Below are 22,846 nucleotides of genomic sequence, written 5' to 3'. Positions count from 1 at the left end.
GTAATCCCATGTGGCTATTTAACTTTACATGTAAAATAATTAAAATTAATTAAAATTTAGAAATTCAGCTCCTCATACTAGCCACATTTCAAGTTCTCAGTAGTCATATGTGGCTAATGGCCACTATATTGGACAGCAAAGATATAGAACATTAACATCATTGCAGAAAATTCTATCTAGCTATTCTAGAATTGTACCCTTCTTCTTTCCTGAAGTCCTAAAATGCCTTATTTAGAAGGAAGCTTCCCATAAGGTAAGTTTTGCAGCATATGGCACTACATCTAAAAAACATTTTTAAACAATTACTCCTAATAGTTGTTGCCCTAGACTCCTAAGTCAATTAGTAAGTAAGGGATAGTCAGTAAGACCCACCCACTTCTCCAAGTATCAGTGATGTTCTCTGCTTCTCCTAAGGAGAGGGTATATAGTTTGTGGAACCTAGTGCAAAATAAAAAAATTTTAATTGTATTTAAAAGCTATTTTAAAATGTCAAGACAGCAGTAGCAGAGTATTAATGCAAGTACTGGCTTTTCTGAGTGAGGGGCCAGGATAACTGCATAGGTTTCACACCCAGGAGGCTGGCTTTGTTCCAAGATAATCATATCTAAAAGAGAAACGAAGACAGCCCTGTGGGCTCACTGGGGAATTTGCTCATGAGCGGTAATGCCAGGGCCAAGCTCAGATGTTAACTCAGACAGCTGCCCAGGGAATGCCTGTGGCTGGAGGGAGCCACCTAGCCAAAAGGAAGCAATAGGAAATAAGGGCCCCAACATGTTGTATTGGAAAGCCCAATGCTGGAAGGTCTGGGCAGGTCAACTGCTTCCAGCTGGGTACATTTCCAAAAAAGCCAGCGCCATGTGCAGCCAGGAAGGCTGAGATTTGTCAGGGCCATCATTTTAGAAACTATTGGTGGACAAGTGAAAGGCCACACATCCAGAAACTTCAGGTTTCCTACCTAGACTGTTGATATATGGTATCCAGGAGCTTGTGCACAGGGGAGGTCTTCCCTGCCTCAATCTGAGAGACAAGGAGATTTGAGGAAAGGCCAGAACAACAGCCACTCAGAACTTCAAAATGCCAGTGAGTAAGATGGGGGGAAAAAAAGAATCTACTTATAAGTTGGCTAAACAGAAGCTGAGGAAAATAGATAAAAACAAAAAGATCTGAGGTGGAAGGTGAGACTTGCAAATGTAAACAATCTGTAAGATAAGTAAATTAACTCCCACAGCTTTTTAGAGTGTAGCAGATTGGTACCTACATAGAAACGCTGGTTAAAATGCAATAAAAAACAATTTTTTAATAAATAGCTAAGCTCAAAAGGGGGAAAAAAGGTTTCAGAATAAAAAGAGAACAAAACCATAGTGGGTTCAGTCTGAGTTGACACTCTGATTCACTTGATGGTCTAAAGAGTTCCTGTTCAGGGTTTTCTTCAGGTGTCCTTGTCTGTCACATTGACCCCCGGCCTTGGGCAAAGAAGTCCTGGCCCTGAGCCCATCCCCGGCTTTTGGCCACCCTCTCTGTTCAAGTTCAGAAGCTGCATAAAGGAATCTCTCTGAGCTCCCTGAAACACAGATTCTGGGGACAAGTAACGTCTTTGGAGGAAGACCCTTTAAATATGAAAAGAGACATAGAAAAGTCCAACCTCCCAGCTTGGGAAATTAGTATAGAAGCTTGGGGTTTTAATTTCTCACATGGGACTTTTTAATTTTAATCCTGACCCTAGGCAGATAGCAAAGTTCCAGTACAGAGGAAAGAGGAAAATAAAATTTAAAACTAGATTAACCTAATAGAAATAAAAAAAGAATCAAAAAGGATGGTAAATAGAAAACAACATATATGGTAAAAATAAATCCAAATAGATCAATAATCAAAGTACATACAAATATTAATATATTGAACTTGCCTACTAAAAGACAAATTTTCATAAGGACTTTTAAAAATGCAAAAATGTACTGCTTATTAAGAGATATGCCTAAAACACAATGATGGAGACGTCATTATGTAAATGGATAACATGTACTTTTAAACAAAATTAACAGAAATTAAATATAGTAGTACCAACTTTTTAGCTTTAAGGCAAAAGGGTCATTATATAAACATACAAAGATAAACAGAATAATTCACATTGAATAAATAGTTATTTGGAACCTCAAATGTGTGTGAGAGTGTGTGTGTATAAATCAATAATCATAGTTGTAGATGATGTAAACAACATAAGTGATCCTACACCCAAAACTTAAAATACACATTCTTTCTAGCACACGAAACATATATAAAAATTTACTATAATATGTCAAAAACCAAATTTCAAATGAGTACCAATGACCCAAAACATGTTCTCTGATAACAGTGACGTAAAATTAGAAACAATATAATAGTTACACTGCCCTATTCATGTTAGAAGCTTCTAAATAATTATTAAGAAGGCGAGAAAAATTAATGGAAATTACCAAATGTTTAGCACTGCCCAGACAACGAAAACACTAGTACTAAAATGTGTGGTGTGGGGGCGCCTGGGTGGCGCAGTCGGTTAAGCGTCCGACTTCAGCCAGGTCACGATCTCGCGGTCCATGAGTTCGAGCCCCGCGTCGGGCTCTGGGCTGATGGCTCGGAGCCTGGAGCCTGTTTCCGATTCTGTGTCTCCCTCTCTCTCTGCCCCTCCCCCGTTCATGCTCTGTCTCTCTCTGTCCCCAAAAAAATAAATAAAAAACGTTGAAAAAAAATTTTAAAAATAAAAAATGAAAAAAAAAATAAAATGTGTGGTGTGCAATTTAAGCAGTATTTAGTAGGAAATTTAGAACTTTAAATGCATTAATAGAAGAGAAGGAAGCATATGCCTCAAAAGTTAATTAGAACAGAGCATGCAGAAGGAAAGAAAAAATAACAAAAGGAACAGAAAAAGATGAAAGACGGGAAAATCAATAAGGAGTCAATACATCCTAAAACTAGTTTTTTTCCAAAGACTGATAAAATAGACAAACTTTAATTTTTTCTGATTGATAGAAAAAGAGAAAAGTGAGGAGAAAGGGACAGGACTACAAATAGAGTCAAAGTTTTTAAAAGGACTAGAAAATACAATGAATATCGTTACACAAGTAAAGTTGACAGTTTAATGAAATGGACAGTTCTCTAGAGATAGATAAATCACTAAAATTGACTTGAAAAAGAAACGGCAATCTATATATTTATTTATACCCATTAAATAAATTGAATCTGTAATTTTATTTTATTTTTTAATTTGTAATGTTTATTTATTTTTGAGAGAGAGAAACAGAATGTGAGTGGGGGAGGGGCAGAGAGAGTGGGAGACACAGAATCTGAAACAGGCTCCAGGCTCTGAGCTGTCAGCACAGAGCCTAGTGCAGGGCTCGAACTCAAGAAGGTGAGATCATGACCTGGCTGAAATCGGATGCTTAACTGATTAAGCCATCCAGGCGCACCTGAATCTGTAATTTTAAAAAATTGTATCCAAAAAAAAAAAAAATTGTATCCATTAAGATAGGTCTCCTCAGGCAAGAGAAGCAAAAGCAAAAATTAACCACTGGGATTACTCTAAAATAAAGTTTTTGCACGGCAAAGGAAACCATCAACAAAAGGGTAACCTACTGAATGGGAGAAGATATTTGCAAATGATATAGCTGATAAGGGGTTAATATCCAAAACATATTAAGAGCTTATACAACTCAACACCAAAAAAAGAATAATCTGATTTAAAATGGGCAGAGGATCTGGTCAGACATTTCTCCAAAGAAAACATATAGACGACCAATAGACACATGAAAAGATGCTCAACATCATTCATTATAGGGACATGCCAATCAAAGCCATAATGAGATATCACCTCATACCTGTCAGAATGGCTGAAATCCAAAACACAAGAAACAACAAGTATTAACAAGGATGTTGAGAAAAAGAAACCCTCATGCACTATTAGTGGCAATGCAAATTCGTGCAGCCATTGTGGAAAACAGTATGGAGATGCCTCAAAACGTTAAAAACAGAAATACCATAAGATCCAGTAATTCTACTGCTGGGTATTTACCTAAAGAAAATGAAAACATTAATTCAAAAAGATACATTCACTCCTATGTTCATTTAAGCATTATTTACAATAGCCAAGATATGGAAGCAAGCCAAGTGTCCACTAATAGATGAGCAGATAAAGAAAATGGGGTATATATACATATATATGTATATATATATATATGTGTGTGTATATATATATATATATATATATATATATATATACACACACACACACACACACACACAATGGAATGTTACTCACCTATAAAGAAGAATGACAACATGCCATTTGGAACAACATGGATGGACCTAGAGAGTATTATGCTAAGTGAAGTACGTCAGATAGAGAAAGACAAATAGTATATGATTTCACTTATACGTGGAATATAAGACACAAAACAAAGGAATAAACAAACAAACGCAGAAACAGACCCATAAATAGAAACAGTATACAAAGAATACAATACAAAGAGAACAAACTGATGGTTGCCAGAGGGGAGATAGGAAGATGGACAAAATGAGTGAAGGAGACTGGAAGATACAGGCTTCCAGTTATGGAATGAATAAGTCACCAGGATGAAACGTACAGCATACAGAATATAGTCACTGGTATTGTAATAGTGTTGTATGGTAACAGATGGTAGCTATATGAGGTGAGCATACATAACAAATAAATTTGTTGAATCACTATGCTGTACACCTGAAACTAACATAATACTTTATGTCAACTATACTTCAATAAAAAAAAATGTACCATTAAAAAAGCACCATGCCAACCAAGTACTTACCCACACAGGTGAGTTTAACCACATGTTCAAAACTTATTTCCTGTACTAAACAGACTTTCTCAATGAAGAGATAGAAGAGATCATTGCTTCATATTATGACATAAATATATTTTTGATACCCAAAGTGCACAAAGACAATATGGGAAAAGAAAATATTTATATATTTAAATATTCTCACTTTTGAACACAAGTATTTTAAAATATTACCTAACTGATATAACACATCACAAGAGATAAGGTACAAAGCAAATATAATAATATGTTAATTGTAGAATCTGAATGGTTAATGCATGGGAGTTCACTGTGCAGGCCAACTTTTCTAGTTTAAAATTTTTCATCTGAAAACTTTAGGAAAAGTAAGAAAATCTCTGTACATCTGCAACCTCTAAAAGCATATCATAACAGAATCCCAAGGATGATTGAAAAATCTATCAATGTAATTCATCTCATTAATAGAGGTGAGCAATTTATAAAAGTGTAATTTATGAAAAAAGAAAAAACATTGGCAAACTGAGAATGGACTACAACCTCATTACCCTGGTGAAGAGTGTTGAAGGATTGGGCTTGACTATTAGTAGCAGAAAACTTCAGACTGTATAGCATTTTACTTCTCTCTCACGTAAGACTGGTTAAGTGGCCCAGAGCCAAGTTCCTTTATTATGTTTTGTGTGATCTTTATTCCTAAGATCACTTCAAGTCCACTATAGTGCTCCAATTCAGTCATCACAACTGCATGTCAAGCCGCAGGAAGGAGAAAAGGTGAGAGTGCCTAAAAAGAGGCACCCTTTCCCCTTTAGGATATACTGAAATTTGCACATATGACTTCCACTTAGATGCCCATGGCAGAAACTAAGTTATGTGCCCTCACGTAGTTGAAGGCTGGGCAATGCAGGCATTTTCTTGGTAGACAAGTCTTCAGAAAAAATTTAAAGATTCTACTTAAGGAAAAAGAGCCAAATCTGGGGGAGCCGGCAGTCACTTCCGCATGTATCTATCAGAAACCTCTAGAACACATGATATTTAGTGGTAAAACATTAGAATTGTACTCTTTAGAGTCAGGAACAAGACAAGGGTACCAGTTATCACAGCTTCTCTTAAACACTGTATAGAGTCCTAGCCAGCATGATACTTAAAAAAAAAGAATTAGAAGGAAAGAAAATTTTTCTTATTTGCAGACCATAGGATTATTTACATAGAAAATGCAAGAGAATCTGTAGGTAAATAATTCAAACAAATGGAGAATTCAACATAATACATGTTCAGAGTGTAAGAGAAAACAATATATATTTATATAAAATCTCTCGTTTACAGTAGATACCTAGGCAAAAATCTAATGAAATTTATGCAAGACCTATTTGGTAAAATTACGAAACATTTACACAAAAGATGCACTGGATAAATGATAAGACACTGAAGAATTGAAAGATATAATTGTGTAAATCCAGTAGCTCTCCCCATGAATATATAATAGATCTATGAATCATTATAATTCCAATTGGAGTCCCAAGACTCTTCATGGAATTTAATAGTCCTACTGTAAAGTTCATGTGGAAGATAAAAGAGATAAAAGTAGCAAAGAAATTTTTGAACAAGAAAACTATGGAGTGGAAGTTTGCCCTACTAGGCTAACTATAAGGCCACAGTAATTTAAATAGTGTGGTATTAGGTCAAGGATATAAAATAAGGCCAGAGGAGCATAATGAACAAAATAAGTCAATACTGACCAATACATATATGGAAACTTGGCATGGGACAGAGATGGCTTTACATGTCAGCAGGGAGTAGCGACCATGAGACACTTGGTGCCAAGAGAACTGGTCATAACCAGCACATATACCGGGAGAAGGTAGGCATTTAGATCTTTATTTCATGCCGTAACAAAAAGACAGCTCACGTGGATTAAAAATTCAAATGTATGCGGGAAATTTTTAAAGTTAAAAAGAAAAGTTTAAGAGAATGTCTTCATTACATTTCTTTAGGTTTCCTAAACAAAACGACAAAAGCAAAAATGAAAACAGTGAGAATTTGAATACATTAAAATATAAAAATTGCTTTAGACAGAAGACACCGTAAGTAGTAAAAATGCAAGCCACAGAGTGGGAGAAGTTAATTATAATACACATTATGGGATAATAGTATCCAGAATATAAAATAATCCCTATAAATCAATAAGGAAAAACAAATAATATGAAGGAAAAATTGTCAAACATTTCAATAATTAATTATTAAGAGGGAAACTAAATAGCCAAAAAAGGTAAGAAAAGATACCTTCAGAAATAAATGCAAATTAAAACCATGATGAGATACTATTTCATCCCTATTAGCTTGGCAACATTTTAGAAGTCTGAGAAATCCAAGTGTTGGTAAGAATGTAGCAACCGAAAGAAAGAGGAAAGAAAAAGAAAGAAAGAAGGAAGGAAGGAAGGAAGGAAGGAAGGAAGGAAGGAAGGAAGGAAGGAAAGAAGGAAGGAAAGAAAGAAAGAAAGAAAGAAAGAAAGAGAGAGAGAGAGAGAGAGAGAGAGAGGGAGGGAGGGAGGGAGGGAGGGAGGGAGGGAGGGAGGGAGGGAGGGAGGGAGGGAAGGAAACGAAAGGAAAGGAAAGGAAAGGAAAACTTTTAAACGTGGCTGGTGTGAATGTGTATGGTCAAAAACCACACTGGAGAATAATTTTGCAATATCAGATGAAGGTGCTATGCACACACCTTACAACCTAGGAATTCTCCTTGTGAGTATATATCCTAAAAAATTCACATACATGTGCCCAGGGAGACATTAAAGAGAATGCTTATTTTAGAATTGCACTTAACAGCAAACACCTGCAAACAAACTAAATGTTCAAAAACACAACTGCTGATAAATTGTGGTGCCAGAGTCACATAATGAAATACTAAATACGTATACACTAAATATATAAAAAACAAGGCAGGAAGGATACATGCTAATTTGGGGATAGTGATTACCTTTAGTCAGAGAGCAACAGAATTGGGCAGGGGGGGCTATGGTTAAAATGTATCTGTAATGTTGGAGCACGTGGGTGGCTCAGTGAGTCCAGTGACCAACTTCAACTTCAGCTCAGGTCAGGATCTCACAGTTGGTGAATTAAAGCCCCACAGTGGGCTGGCTACTGTCAGCACAGAGCCTGCTTCAGATCCTCTGTCCCCCTCTCTCTCTGCCCCTCCCCTTCTCTCTCTCCCTCTCTCTCTCTCTCTTTCAAAAATAAACATTTAGGAAGGGGAAAAAAAGTATCCGTAATGTTAACATAAAAAACCCTAAAGCCATTTTGGCAAGGTGTCAACATCAGTTAAATCTGTTAAAAACAATGAGTCTGGCCATGTGTAAGACTGATAAGGAATGATTTCCAAGGTATACTGTTAAGGGAAAAAGGTAGCCATGAAAGACTATGACAAAGACACTAGCATTTGTGTAAAAACTAAAAAAAAAAAAAAAAAAAAAAAAAAAAAAAAGGGGGGGGGATCAGTTTGTGTTGAATATTTCTGAATGATACCAAATAAATTGACAGTGATCCCCTAAAGAGGGAGGAGGCTGGGGTCTGGGGTTGGCAGTGAAAAAGTGATCTATTTTAGGTAGCTTTTTCTACAATTGGGCTGCTTTTATCACTTGCATGTTTTCTCAAAAGTAAAAAAATAATGCAAAACCATTTTTAATTAAAACTATTTCTACCCCAATAATGCATTTTGAGCCAAAATTACTGTTTGGAGGAACTGCATAAAAATATAAGTGCATCCTTATGTTTGCCATCTTACCAAATGACTGATTTTTCCAAAGAGTTCTTGATAATAAGTTCCTTATGATCAGTCACACAGAAATATATACTCCGCCTGCTGCATCTGCTTTAACTGTGCATCTATTTATATGGTATGACAGATACTTTCCCTAATAAATCCTACCATTTCCTCTGCTAAGGAACTGAGTGCTGACTAAATGGTTGATGACACACGGGAATTATTCCTACATTTTCTGCACACAGTAAGACAAATCAACGTAATGCCCCATTCTTCTGTTATAAACACTAACAGCTTTGGAGCATGTCAGAAAGGGGCGGGGGGTGCATCCGATGAATCCGTAGTTTCTGGACTTTCCTACGAAAGACAGCCTGAGGCAATTTGAGAGCAACGGCAGGATTTGGAGTTCCTAACCCCTCACGTTTTATTTCCATGAGCTAATTTACAGTGAAGAGAGCTTCAACACTGCCATCTAGAACTCAACTGCTTCACATAGTAAACCTCCCTCTTATATTTTGCTTTGAGCTGTTTAGGCATTGGGTTGTTTAAAGGCTAATTATCCAAGCAGAGTAGTGATCTTCAAACCTTTTATGGTAGGACTACTTTAAGAAACAAAACTGATTTTCACCGTCTTCTGTTACCCCAAGCTAGACCCCAAAGCCCCATGCCACAGTTGGTGCAAAGTGCAAGGTTCTGGTTTTTACCACTTTACAGGTGTCAAGGAGGCAGGAGAGAGACTTGGGGTAACAGGAGAAAAGAGGAAAGAGGCTCATAGTCATCTCTTTTTCATGTCTTTCATTTCACAACTTCTTCCTTCCCATGCCTGCTGGTGTGCTCCCTCGCCTTGTTTCAGAGCCAAAAGACAGGTCAACCTCACTGCTTCTTATCCAAGTTGGCAGAGGTTGTGGCAGCAGGGTGGTAACTCTGCCCGATGTTCTCAAGCTGCACTTGGGACTTGTCCAACAGCAAAGTCACTCAGTAAACAGTTCTCTGTTTTCTCTTTTCCTTGAGTTGGCTGGAATATCTAGGACCTGGTACCACCCACTCTTTAATTCAAGACAAGCCCACAGACCAGAAACTTCACAGATCATCCTATCTTTTTTTAAATGTAATTTATTGTCAAGTTAGCTAACATACAGAGTATACGGCATGCTCTTGGCTTCAGGAGTAGATTCCCATGATTCATTGCTTACATACAATACCCAGCGCTGATCCCAAAAAGTGCCCTCCTCAATGCCCATCACCCATTTCCCCTCCCTCAACCCTCAGTTTGTTCTCTGTATTTAAGAGTCTCTTATGGTTTAATTCCCTCTCAGTTTGTAACTATTTTTTCCTTCCCTTCCCCCATGGTCTTCTGTTAAGTTTCTCAAATTCCACATATGAGTGAGAACATATGATATCTTTCTCTGACTGACTTATTTTGTTCAGCATAATATCCTCCAATTCCATCCACATTGTTGCAAATGGCAAGATTTCATTCTTTTTCATTGCCGAGTAGTATTCCATTGTGTATGTATATATACATATACCACATCTTGTGTGTGTGTGTATATACACACACACACAACACATCTTAAATCAGTCTTTCATGGGGTACAAAATACCATCTATGAAATCATTGATAGGCTACATTTATTTCAATTCCAAGCCCTATAGGTGTCCTTTTTGAGGTCAGCTTTTTCTATTTTTAGTAATATTTCCTGTACATCATTCATTCAATATTTCAAGATGTTTACTAAACATCTATTTTGTGCCTAGCTTTGTACTGGGGTGAAATGGGGTATGGGAGATGAACAAATATTGCATGTAACAGTTCCTTATTTTATGAAGCTTAAAAAGAAATTGGAGAGAGAAAAGACAATATGATACAAATAAAGAATAGCTCAAGACAAAATATATTTAAACACCAAAAGCAAGGAATAAATATCAGAGACTTGGAGAGATTAGGAAAAGCTTCAAGAAATATGTTGGGCTGGAGCTGGGTTTTTAAGGAAGGGTGGAAGCTTGGGCAGGGTTTTCTAGGTGTGACACAATGGTTAGGACCTCAGAGGCTGGTCTCAGCAGAGCAGATTGTGGGACTGTCAGAGACCTGTCTAATAAAGCAACTCTAAAACCCAGTAAACAGGTAAATAAACAAATAAAACTAAGGGGCAAAAACAGATTAATAAAGTAGCTAAGAATTAGTTATTTTGTTACATATAGACTCCTAGAGATCAAAGGGACCTCATGAATTGTGTTATCCACCTTCTGCCTTCATTTTACAGATGAGAACACAGGATTAGAGAGGTGAAGTGATTTCACCCTATCAGGTAACAAATTAGACCAGAGCAGAAATTCAACTCCAGACTTCTGACTCCCAACACATCACACTCTGCTTCAAACTACCAGACTATTATGCTCAGATGACTCTAGGTCAGTTGGGACCACTGACATACTAGTAGTAATAATGTAAATGCCAAAAGAGGTTGCAAGAGGGATAAAGCTCCTCTTCCACACAGATACTTGGGATATTTCTAAAATTTTCTTTTCTCAAATTGCAGTACTTATTCCATCATGTTTCACCTCCTTTGCTTCACATTCAAAGTCTTCCATAACATGGCCATCCTGGCCTTTCTGATTTTATTTCCTAACACTCTCCACTCTACAGCCTCTACTCTAGGCAGATATGATCATCCACAGTCCCTAGCTTTCACCTGGCTCATTCTCCTCCCTTGGGTATTGCTCATGTCATCTCCCCCTTCTCTAACAACTTTTTCCCCTTGTCAACATGGACATAAAACCTGGGGTTCAGCTAGGATCTTCAGCTACTTCAAGTCTTCTCTATACTCTTACTTAGTTCAATGCAACCCAATTCATTTCAATAAAATTTTATGGAGGACCTGTTGTGTGCCAGGCTCTTACTAGACACTCAGGGGTCCAAACTAAGTAAGGGATGGGTGCTGACGATTACAAGGAGAATGCAGGTAGACATGAAAGTGAATCACCACCACCCAGAATCATAAGAGCAGGTACAAAAGGCAGAGCACAACCTACAGGATGGAAAGGAAGGAGACCTCACTGAGAGAGTGATGTCTAAGCTATGTTAATGAGTGAGTGGGAGTTTGTCAAGCGCTAAATTGGGGGAAAGGGAAGGAAAAGACTGGTCTATGTAGAGAAGACTACATGTGGAAATTCACAACATTTGGTAACATTTTGTTTTGTTTCATTTTGTTTACTAAACCAGGTTTGGATTTGGTACCAGGATTTGGTTTACTTTCAAAATGTGTGCAAATAGAAGGGCAAGGGGAGATAAGGCAAGAAAGCTGGTCAAGGACTCCTCACCAGGCTACAGAGGCTGGGCTGCTCCTATAGATGATAAAAAGCTATGAAGACATTTTAAGTGTCGCTAGGGTGGATGGTTCAGAGGAATGGAAGCCCTACTTTATATTCAAGTAATCAAGTAAAGCTAAATAAAGGAAAGTTCTGGAAACAGACCCTGAAGAATGGGTAAAATTCAACAGACTGAAATGGAGGGGAAGCCATTACACCATTAGTGGAAACAGCAAAGGTTCCATTTAATTATTACCTTATTGTTCTAAGTATGTTAATTTTTCTCCTGAGACATATTACCTAAATTCTTCAAGGAAAAGAATTATTTTTCAAGTTTCCTTTTAATAGCTCCAAATACCTAACACATCTCTGGATACACAGTGGGTGTTTGGTCAATTATCAATGACCTTTGGGATGTGGCATAAAAAAAGAGAGAGAGAAAGAGAGAGAGAGAGAGAAGAAAACCTCTTATATTTGTTCATGACAGAAGCTTGTGTTTATTCCTAAATCTGTTGTGAGGAATGAAAATTCATAAGGTTTTATAAATCCATAATTTGAAATGAAGATGGTGTGTATAATTGGAAGCTTATGGTTGTCTAATAAAGGACAGAAGATTCCAATTAAAGCCAAAATTCCATCTCTAAGCAGCCTTTCTCACTGTGTGGGCATCCCAACTGCTAAGTTTGTTTAATAGATCAAATTAACTGGATGACTGCTTTTGAAGGGCATCTTAGGGACTTGGGACTTAGCTTTGCTTTGGTGCATGTGTCCCTAAGCTCACTACTGACAGAAGTATTCAGTTTTATTATCAGAAATTCAAACCACTTTTAGATATTGGGGAGAGTAATAATATGATATAAACACTTCATAAAGGACTACATATAAACGTTATTTATTTTTTCTTTAAGAAAAAAAAGGGGGGGCAATAGTTTCACCAATTTTCTTTGTTTGCTCCAAATCTGATCAGGCTCTGAAAAATATCTTGCCAAAAACTTTGTTTAGGTGTCATTTTTGTTCCATAAAAATAAATATTCTTTTTATGTGTTCAAGACTGCTCATATGGTATTACATATATTATTTTTAACTCATAAATGGTGAGATTCATGGGGTGTGGGGATGATATCAAAATAGTTAACAATTGAGGCACCTGGGTGGCTCAGTCGGTTTAGCATCTGACTTCAGCTCAGCTCAGGTCATGATCTCACATTCATGGGTTCGAGCCTTGCGTTGGTCTCTGTGCTGACAGCTCAGAGCCTGGAGCCTGTTTTGAATTCTGTGTTTCCCTCTCTCTCTGCCTTTCTCCTGCTCACACTCTTTCTGTCTCTCAAAAAAATAAAACGTTAAAAAAAAAAGTTAACAATGGTACAATATGTACACCAGGCATTGAGAATATACACCCTGAGCAACTGGGACAGATGCCAGTTGGTTGATCAGACCTGAATATACAAGCTCCACCTCAGCCCTGGTGTGGTAGACCGATAAGCTACTTGTGTCAATGCATCTCCCTTCTGATAAGCGCCACACATTTTCCTTTGGAGAACTGCTCTACCCCATTCAAAGTGATCTTGAAGGAAATGGCCATTATGGGACTCCACCTTCCCTTGACTCCAAGCCTGGGACATGTGATCCAGATTTAGCAAGTCAAAATATACCATTCTTTCACCACATTAGTTGAGAAATGGGTACATGACCCAGTTTAGGCCAAATAGAGTCCTCCCCAGAACTTTCCCTCTGGAGTTAATCAGGATGATTTCCCCTACTTTGGAGATTGCTAAACTTGAAGGATGTGAGCCTAAGACAACTGGAGGCCACATTGCCTTCAGAGAAGAGAAATCCTACTTAAGAATGACGCCAAGAAGAAATGAATGAATCTGAGAGAGGAATAGAGTCAGAGTCCTGACAACATTATTCAAACCTCTGGAGCCAGCCATGCCTACAGCCAGGTGCAATCTCCTGGACTTCCCATTAACTCAAAAAAACATTTTCTCTTCTTTCCTTTTCTTTCTTTTTTCTTTTTCTTTCTTTCTTTCTTTCTTTCTTTCTTTCTTTCTTTCTTTCTTTCTTTCTTTCTTCTTTCTTTCTCTCTCCCTCTCTCCCTCTCGTCCTCCTCTTCCTCCTCCCCCTTCCCCTCCCTCTCCTTCCTCGTTCTTCTTCTTCTTCTTCTTCTTCTTCTTCTTCTTCTTCTTCTTCTTCTTCTCCTTCTCCTTCTCCTTCTCCTTCTCCTTCTCCTTCTCCTCCTCCTCCTCCTCCTCCTCCTCCTCCTCCTCTTCTCCTCCTTCTCCTTCTTCAACTAATTGAATTGAGTTTCTGTCCCCTGCATTCAAATAAGTATTGAGTAATAATTATGCCCACATAGCATAATTCTATACCACTTCCATTACACAACACTGATGAAATTTTGGATTAAATGAAAACTTCTTTTTGTTAGTGTCCAAAAGCTCCAAACCAATACATTATACAACTAGAAGTCATCATGGGGCCTTAATCAGAGAAATAACAAAATAAAGATGGTGCTTTAGAAAAATCTGCCTGGCAAGAGATATGTGGAAATAATCAGAACAACATATGTTCATATGTGCATTCAGAAATATATACATTGATTTTCAATATATATCCAATCAATATATATTTCCTTAATTTCCAAAGATGCCAAGTGCCATTTCTTTTTGTGTTAACATGACTGAAAAGAACTGTTATTAGCCATACCTTAAGAATGCTTAGAAATTATTATACACTCTGCCTTTTATTATTTGGGATACTGAATCATAGATTTAAATCATTTATTTATCCCGTAAGAAGATATTAGAAGTTGCTATGTGCAAGTTGCTGTTAAGGGCGCTAGGGATAAAAAGATGAATTAGGGGGCGCCTGGGTGGCGCAGTCGGTTAAGCGTCCGACTTCAGCCAGGTCACAATCTCGCGGTCCGTGAGTTCGAGCCCCGCGTCAGGCTCTGGGCTGATGGCTCAGAGCCTGGAGCCTGTTTCCGATTCTGTGTCTCCCTCTCTCTCTGCCCCTCCCCCGTTCATGCTCTGTCTCTCTCTGTCCCAAAAATAAATAAAAAACGTTGAAAAAAAAAAAGATGAATTAGACAATTTCTCTGCCCTCCAGGAATTCACATTCTGGTGAGAGAAGCGAAACTGTGAATACATAAATAGTGTAATAGCTGGCAGGACTGGAACTCTTCCTTCTGCTGGAGGTCTACTCTTCGCAGGCATTATTAGCTGAGGGCTGAATGCATGGAGTACAGTAGGTGCACACAGCTCCATACAAGCAGCTCCTGAGTATTCCAGGCCAAGCAGCTCAGGGAATCATATAGCTCTGGGTTTTCTTGAATTTCAGGCACAACTCAGATTGCTTTGGTCTTTTTTTACATAAAGACCTTTCTTGAAGGAAAATAAAGAGTTAGGTATTCCCATGATTGTTGAATGAGGTCTTGACTCTTTACAAGGCCAGATATGGTATTTAGGAAGTTATTTCAGTTGATTCATACCACAAATTATAAAGAATTTAAATTTTAAAAAAAGTTTAATTGTAAAAAAAATTCTTGAGAGCAAAGAGAGGTGACCCACTAAAGTTACATTTTCAATCATTATCAAGCCTGTGTTTATTTGGAGCCACTCCTTCCTTAAAGATGCAGAGTAGTTAGACTTTTAGAGTGGATTCTCTTACAAGAAATTCCTCCAGTGGAGACAGACCATAAGAGACTCTTAAATACAGAGAAAAACTGAAGGTTGCCGGCAGGGTGTTGGGTGGGGCGAAGGGCTAAACGGGTGAGGGGCATTAAAGAGGACACTGGTTGGGATGAGCAGCATGGATGCTAAATGTAAGTGATGAATTACTAAATTCTATTCCTGGAAAATCTATCTATCATCTATCTATCTATCTATCTATCTATCTATCTATCTATCTATCTATTTGTAGACAGACAGATATATAAGAGGGGCACCTGGGTGACTCAGTTTGTTAAGCCTTGGACTTCAGCTCAGGTCATGATCTCACAGTTCGTGACTTCAAGGCCCATGTGGGGTTCTGTGCTGACACCTCAGAGCCTGGAGCCTGCTTCAGATTCTGTGTGTCTCTCTCTCTGTCCCTCCCCTACTCATTGTCTCTTTCTCTCAAAAAATAAATAAACATTAAAAAAAAAAATTTAAAAAAAATTCCTCCAGGCTATCTCATTTTCCTCAATTCCTCATTGGAATTTCACAATAACTTAACACAAAGTTGGAATTCACTTACAAATTCCTAGGAACTAGAAGACAAAAAGACACTGACAACAATTTATTTCACCTTTTTTTCTTATTCTAGTTCCTGTATCTTTCTGTGAGTGTTGTTTGCTTCAGTGGATGGTTGGTGTGCTTGAAGAGGAGAAAAAAATAAGTCCTCCATTCCTTTTCCCTTCCTATTTTAACTGGCTTTTTAATTCTCCATGTGGACTTTCAAACTAAATGTAGTCTAAAAAGGCCTAGTTTTTGGTTCCAAAGTAACTCTTAAAAGGGGAAAATATTTATTGTGTTAGATTTCTTATTAGAAAGGAGTTAGTGCCTGACTTCTAAATTAAATGATTTGGGGACTTAAAAGCTCTTTATAAATTACCTAGTCCGTGTTGGGAAAACCAGATGGCTACATGCAAAAGAATGAAACTGGACCACCTTCTTACACCATACACAAAAATAAACCCAAAATGGATTAAAGACTTAACTATAAGACCTGAAACCATAAAACTCCTAGAAGAAAACACAGGCAGTAAGCTCTTTGACACTGGTCTTTGCAATATATTTTTGGATATGTCTCCTCAGGCAAGGGTAACAAAGCAAAAATAAACAAATGGAACTACATCAAACTAAAAAGCTTATGGACAGCAAAGGAAACCATCAACAAGATAGAAAGGCAACTTACTGAATGGGAGAAAATACTTGGAAACAATATATCCAATAAGGGGTTGATATCCAAAACATATAAAGAACTGATACAACTCAATCCCCCAAACCCCAAATAATCTGATTAACACACAAAGGACCTGAACAGACATTTGTCCAAAGAAGACATATAGGTGACAAAGAGACACATGAAAATATGCTCAACATCACTCATCATCAGGGAAATGCAAATCAAACCACAATGAGCTATCACTTCACACCTGTCAGAATGGCTATTACCAAAAAGACAAGAAGTAAATGTTGGTGAGGATGTGGAGAAAAGGGAATGCTTATGCACTCTTAGTGGGAATGTAAAGTGGTGCAGCCACTGTGGAAAATAGTATGGGGGTTCCTCAAAATTAAAAATAGAATTACCATACAGGGGCGCCTGGGTGGCTCAGTCGGTTGAGCCTCCGACTTCGGCTCAGGTCATGATCTCACAGTCTGTGAGTTCAAGCCCCGCATTGGGCTCCATGCTGACAGCTCAGAGCCTGGAGCCTGTTTCGGATTCTGTGTCTTCCTCTCTCTCTGACCCTCCCCCGTTCATGCTCTGTCTCTCTATGTCTCGAAAATAAATAAACGTTAAAAAAATTAAAAATTAATTAATTAATTAATTAAATAAAAATAGAATTACCATACAATCCAGCAATTCCACTTCTATGTATTTATCCAAAGAAGACAAAAACACTAATTCAAAAAGATATGGCCCCCTATGTTCACTGAAGCACTATTTATAATAGCCAGGATATGGAAGGAAATTAAGTGTCCATTGACAGATTAATGGATAAAGAAGAACTGGTAATATATCTACAATGAAATATTACTCAGCCACAAAAATGAAGGAAATCTTACCCTTTGTGACAAGGCTGAACCTAGAGGATATTATGCTAAGTGAAATAAGTCAGATAAAGACAAATATCATATGATTTCATTTATATGAAACAAACAAAACAATTAAAAATAAGTTAAATAAACAATTAAATTAAAATAAATTAAACAAAATAAATTAAACAAAACAAAAAAACAAAACAAATAAAACAGAAATAGATTCACAGATAGAGAGAACAAACTGGTATCTGCCAGCGGGGAAGAGTGTAGGGAGATGGGTGAAATAGGCAAAGGGGATTTAGAGGTATGAACCTCCAGTTATAAAGTAAATAAGTCAAAAAGATGTGTGTGAATTATGTGGAATATAGTCAATAATATTACAACTTTGTACAGTGACAGATAGTAATCAGACCTAACCAAGTGATCACTTCAGAATGTAAAAAAATATAAAATCAATATACTATACACCTGAAACTAATATTATATGCCAATTATAATTCAATAAAAAATAATTTTAACTAAAAAAAAGAAGTAGGTACATTGTCCAAATTCCTCATTCTACAAATATTCAGACAGGTTAGATTATTTGCTTAATTCATAGAGCTAGTAAGTCGCACAGCCAAAACTAGAACCCTGATCTCAGCAAGGTTGTCAACACTGTTGCTTAAGTTCCCAACCCATTTCTCATAATAACTATTACAAATCTTCATCACTGTTTTCATGAATCTTCTACAACTACCTCCCCATCACTCTGGTCCTTACTTCATAGAAACTTACAAGCTATACAGCATGACTCCAGTTTCCAGTTTTAAACTTACTCATATCTCATCTCAAATGAATATTACCATTACTCTTCAAGGGAAAACCCTGCCATCTGTTATCTATCTCACATTGAGTCCCATCTTTACTGAGATCCCATTTTGTCAATTATTTCTTCCGATATATATGTGAATCCTTCCTTCATTATTCCTTTTTAGCACATAAATATGTTCAAGGACTTGCATTTATAATGATGCTATGTCCCATTCCAGAACATTCTTTCTTTCCTTTCAATCTTAACCAAGCTCATTTTAAGAAACTGTTCTGACACTGTTCCTACCTACATTCTCACCACTTATTTACTCATTCCACTGAAAGTGTTTGGGAAAAGGCCATATATGCCTTTCAAAGACATTTCAATTCCCTCCTTTTAACCACCTTATTCCCATCTTAACATTGGGTTTGTAAGTTTTTCTCTTTCCCTTCATGCATTACTTAATTACTGATGCTTCCCAGCATTCTGTTCCCAGCACCCTTTCTTTCTCCACTTTGAACTTTCTCTGGACAAGTCCTACTTAGATCCATGGCTCAGCTCTGACACACAAATTTGTATAATCTAAAAAAATTATTGTCTTAAGTTTTCAATGTTGACCAAAATTATTTTTATTGTATTATTCACTCACTTAAATAAGCATAAATTCTTTATGCTTTTAGTTCCTAACAAGTTTACAACCAAAATCTTTATAAAATACACTCAAATAAAACTAAAAATCTAAAAAAACTCATACGATGAAATAAACATTAATTTATTAGGATTGTTATGCTTTTTTCCTTGAAACCAATTTGCCAACTCAGAATGTGAATGTGGGCGTGGCTGCTAATAACATAGATTCTTTTTAATTTAAATAGAACTGTGTACCATGTGATGATTCAGTTCTCCCACCACTTTTCTCTATTCATACTACTATGAAACCTTCATTCATATGAGCAAGCACACAATGATATCACTTCATCTTCACTTGACCTGAATGCATCATTTACATAGTAAGCCTGGCTCTGTGATACTTGGCACCAGCAAGATTATAAACATTAATACAAATAAAGACACTGAAGTAAGTTGGCAATACTATTAATAAAGTGGTCATCCGAGTGATCCAGATTATTATTGAAATGAAAGCATGAATAGAAGCATTAGGATAAAAATCAATTTATCAAATACATTAATCCCTGAAAATACATTTGATGGATTCCAGGCTCCTGGAACCCCCAATTTTGTGAATCCCATATCTGTGTCTATAGCCCAAAACCCTCTCCTGAGCCTCTGCCCTGTATTTGCAACTGCCTACTAAAAATTTCTCTACCTACGTGACCTAACCTCAGATACAGCATGTCCAAACTGAATTTGTTATCATTCCCCACGCACACACCCACCTTAACCTGTGTTCCCAATCTTAGTTAATGACATCATCATCTAGCCTGTTACTTAAGCCAAAAACTTAAGTCTCATACTAGATTCCCTCCTCTGCCTTACCTCCTACGTCCAATTCTTGTAGATACTACTTCCTAAACTTCCTTCAAATCAATGGCCATTTTTCCTTTGACCCAGAAATCCTATTCAAAAATATTCCAAGGAAATAATCAAGATATTAATAAAGCAAAAAATAAACAAAGAGGAAAGATATTCACCTCACTATTATACTTAGTAAAAAAACTAATGAAGAAATAATAAAGAAAATTAGCATGACAATTTAAGAGTAGGGGAAAGGTTAAGCTAAATATGGTAAATGTTATCTTCATTCAGAAATAACAAAATTCTAGTCCTTGGCAAAAACCTATCAAATTTCTTTTTAAATGCCCAGTTTAATCCACATCCTTGGGTGGGTTTTTAAAAAAATTTCAATAATTGTATTTTTGCGTTTCTAAAAGTTCTTAAGTGCAAAATATCTTTAAAATGCTAGTTAAATTAAAAAAAAATTTTTTTTACATCCATCATTGACTTATCAAGAATGCAAGAGAGAGCCTCCAAAGCTAAAAAAAAGTATAAGAAGAGGATCATAACTCCAAAGAGATATGAAATCTGAAGACAGCTCCTGTCTTGGGTATCTGTCAATCTTTGGTGGCCTAGAGTTTTAGTTTTAAAAGGCATTGGGCATGGCAGACAAGAGACAATGTAGGCCCGTGAAGGCAGGATATTATACTGGACTTTGCAAATAACAAAGAATCCCAAAGACCCATATCCTCAGTGAGTAATGTAGAAAATAATCTATCCTACGGAGAAAGATGTTAAGGAAAATTGTCTCACTCTTGGCCGTAAATCAAGGCAAAAGATAAGTCATTCTTGATAATTCAAGACTACAAGTCCACCCTGAAGTGGGTTTAATGATAGGATTCAGATTGGGACCAATCTGAATGGTCCCAAAAACACAAACAGAAATTTTCATTCAAATTAGTCCTAGTCTTAGTCCAGACATTGAGCAGAAAATAAAACACATCTCTCAAGAAATTTAACTTTAATTTAGGCCTCAAAAAAAAATCCCACCAATAAAATTTCAAGGAACATAAATCCATACTTTGACATAATGAGACACGAAGAATAAATTATTGTGAACAAAGTCAGCATAAAAAATTTCAGAATGAGACTCACAAAAAGTTCAGTTTAGGAAGTTATATATAATTTTAACATAAAAAGCTATATATACAAGGTATATATCTATACTGATTTAGAATACAAGATAAACATGTTTAATATACTTAAAGAAATAAAAGAACATAAAGCCAAAGAATGAATTTATAAAAAATCAGCTGAGTTATAAAAGAACCAATAAGAACTTTTAGAAATGCAAAAATACAATTATTGAAAATTTTTTAAAAACCCACCCAAGGATGTGGATTAAACAGCAGACTAGATGGAACTGAAGAAATAATTAGTAAATTGAAAGCTATATCTGAGGGAACTACTCAGAATACAACACACAAAAAAACAATGAAATAGAATATATTTAATAAGTATGAACACATAGCACAGAGAAGGTCTAACAAATATATACTTATAATAGTGAAAGATAAATGAAATAATGAAGGAAAGTTAATAATATTCCCAAAATGATCAAATACATAAATTTTTGTATTCAAAAAGCCTTATATATTGCAAACACAGTTAAAAAATTTTCACAGAAATCTAGACATAAACCACCACCAGAAAACAGCTAATGTTGGACTCAGTGATGAAAGACTAGGAGTTTTTCCTTTAAGATCAGGAACAAGACAAGAATGCTCACTTTCACCAGTGCGACTGAACACTTTACTAGAAGTCCTAACCAAAACAATTAGGCAACAACAACAAAAAAAGGCATACAAAGTAGAAAGAAATAAAACTATTCCTATTCACAAACAACATGACCCTTTACATAGGAAATCCCCTCAACAATCCATACAAGAAGGGTGCATGGGTGGCTCAGTAAGTTGAGTGTCCAGCTCTTGTTCTCACCTCAGGTCTTGATCTGAGGGCCATGAGTTCAAGCCCTACGTTGGGTTCCACGCTGGTCTTGGAACCTACTTTAAAAAAACCCATAAAAGAACTAATAGAACTAGTAAACTAATTCAACAAGTTACAGGGTATAAGATTAACACTAAAAAATCAGTTGTGTTGCAGGGCACCTGCGTGGTTCAGTTGGTTGAGCGACCAACTCTTAATTTCAACTCAGGTCATTCTCTCACAGTTCACGAATTCAAACTCCACGTTGGGCTTTGTGTGACAGTGCAGAGCCTGATTGGGATTCTCTGTCTCCCTCTCTCTCAGCCCCTCCCCTGCTTGCTCTATCTCTCTCTCTCAAAATAAATAAATAAACATTAATAAAAATCAGTTGTGTTGCTATATAACAGCAGTAAACAATCCAAAAAGAAAATTAAGAAAACAATTCCATTTATAATAGCATCCAAAAAATAAAAGTAGCTCAGAATACATATAACCAAGGAGATTAAAGACTTACATACTGATAAATATAAAAAACTGCTGAAAGAAATTAAAGAGCTAACTAAATAAATGGAAAGATACTCCGTGTCGTGGATTGGAAAACAATATTGTTATATAGCAATACTACCCAAAGGGATGTACAGACTCATTGAAATTCCAAAGGCCTTTTTTGCAACAACAGAAAAGCCAATCCTCAAATTCATGTGGAACTACAAGAGGCTCTGAATAACCAAAACAATCTTGAAAAAGAAGAACAAAGATGGAGGCCTCATTCTTCCTGGTTACAAACTTACAAAAAAGTTATAGTAATCAAAGCAAGGCTGTACTGGCATGAGAATAAACCGATATACCAACCAAACAAAATTGAGAGGGTAAAAATACACTTATATATCTATGAACAACTGATTTTCAACAAGTGTGCCAACACTATTCAATGGAGAAAGAACAGTTTTTTCAATGAATGGTAGTAGGACAAATGGATATCTAGATATAAAAGAATGAAGTT

The 22,846-nt window shown here is 36.6% G+C and overlaps 1 protein-coding gene across 5 annotated transcripts in view; it reads right to left on the bottom strand.

Moving 5' to 3' along the window:
* Positions 1 to 22,846, bottom strand: part of ZNF280D (zinc finger protein 280D) — a 320,006-nt gene that overhangs the window by 246,682 nt on the left and 50,478 nt on the right. Inside the window, exon 1 of one of the 5 annotated variants that reach the window (XM_058737628.1) lies at positions 373 to 389. The exons of the other annotated variants lie outside the window; for them this stretch is intronic. The gene's annotated coding sequence lies outside the window, so the exon portion shown is untranslated. Of the gene's footprint in view, positions 1 to 372; positions 390 to 22,846 lie in introns of those variants that run through there. 5 annotated transcript variants of the gene reach the window in all.

The sequence above is a fragment of the Neofelis nebulosa genome, chromosome 7 (genome assembly GCF_028018385.1).
Source record: "Neofelis nebulosa isolate mNeoNeb1 chromosome 7, mNeoNeb1.pri, whole genome shotgun sequence".
NCBI classification, from domain to species: domain Eukaryota; kingdom Metazoa; phylum Chordata; class Mammalia; order Carnivora; family Felidae; genus Neofelis; species Neofelis nebulosa.
The sequence above is the reverse complement of the archived record's forward strand: the minus strand, read 5'-3'. Positions and strand labels throughout refer to the sequence as shown.